Source organism: Austrofundulus limnaeus, unplaced genomic scaffold (assembly GCF_001266775.1).
Source record: "Austrofundulus limnaeus strain Quisiro unplaced genomic scaffold, Austrofundulus_limnaeus-1.0 Scaffold68, whole genome shotgun sequence".
NCBI lineage: Eukaryota > Metazoa > Chordata > Actinopteri > Cyprinodontiformes > Rivulidae > Austrofundulus > Austrofundulus limnaeus.
In genome coordinates, this window is record NW_013952470.1 from 849,941 (window position 1) to 850,910 (window position 970).

The window sequence follows — 970 nt, forward strand, 5'->3', positions numbered from 1 at the left end:
ACCTAACAAAGTGGAACACAATTTGGAATCAGAGTAACTTTTCACTTCCTTTAGGAAAATACAAAAAGTACATTTCATACATTTAAAACGGCGAAAGAACAAAAAGTCTGCTCGCTTTGTTGCAATAGTTGTTAGCAAAGAAACTTTAGAAACTATAAATGTTTTCAAAACAAAACAGCGGTTCAGTAGCAGAAAATAAATGTTTTCTACTGAAACAATAACGGTATTACGTTTAGTTTTGTTACACATTTAGCTAACACAAACGAAGTTAATTGCTAAATACGTACAAGGGCTACCAAAACCGAGAGACATGCATCTCTGTTGAAAGAACAGTTAACCAAAAGTGGTATTTTTAACAACGAGCTAACGCGGTTAGCTAAAAAAAAAACATGAGGGACTGTATTTGTGTTTAATCTACTCTTTTTGTTGCATACAGTAAATACAGAGCCACAACAACTATTGACGCAACCAAACTTACCTCGGATAAACAGCAGACAATGAGATATATCAATGTTTTGGCTCTGGAAAAGAACGCTAATGGTAGTACGTTTTTGTTTACAACAGCACTTCCGTATACGTATGCACGTGTGCGTCAAAACGTACGGAAACCGCAACGGGTCAAAAAGACAAAGGTTATCGCTAGAAATTGTTAATTAATTAAAGCTGTCTTTATGACATCGCAATGAGCATCTATAAAAATAAAATAGATGGTATAATAAAAGGGGAAAAAAACAAGAATCTATCTATCTATCTATCTATCTATCTATCTATCTATCTATCTATCTATCTATCTATCTATCTATCTATCTATCTATCTGTCTGATCATTTACTGCAGACTGTGACTCAGGACAAAGTAGGAGGCTGACTTACAGATTTGTAAGAAATCTAGCTTCTCAAACTCACTTCACCAATAGTCACCACCAGCTCTTGATGACACCCCACAGTTGGTGTAAAGTGGGGGAGGAGTGG

General features: G+C 35.5%; 1 protein-coding gene across 1 annotated transcript in view; it reads right to left on the reverse strand.

Annotated features, from left to right (window-relative positions):
* Window positions 1-585, reverse strand: part of otud3 (OTU deubiquitinase 3) — an 11,547-nt gene extending 10,962 nt beyond the window's left edge. Inside the window, exon 1 of the mRNA XM_014010350.1 lies at window positions 479-585. The gene's annotated coding sequence lies outside the window, so the exon portion shown is untranslated. The remainder of the gene's footprint in view (window positions 1-478) is intronic.
* Window positions 586-970: the final 385 nt, after the last annotated feature.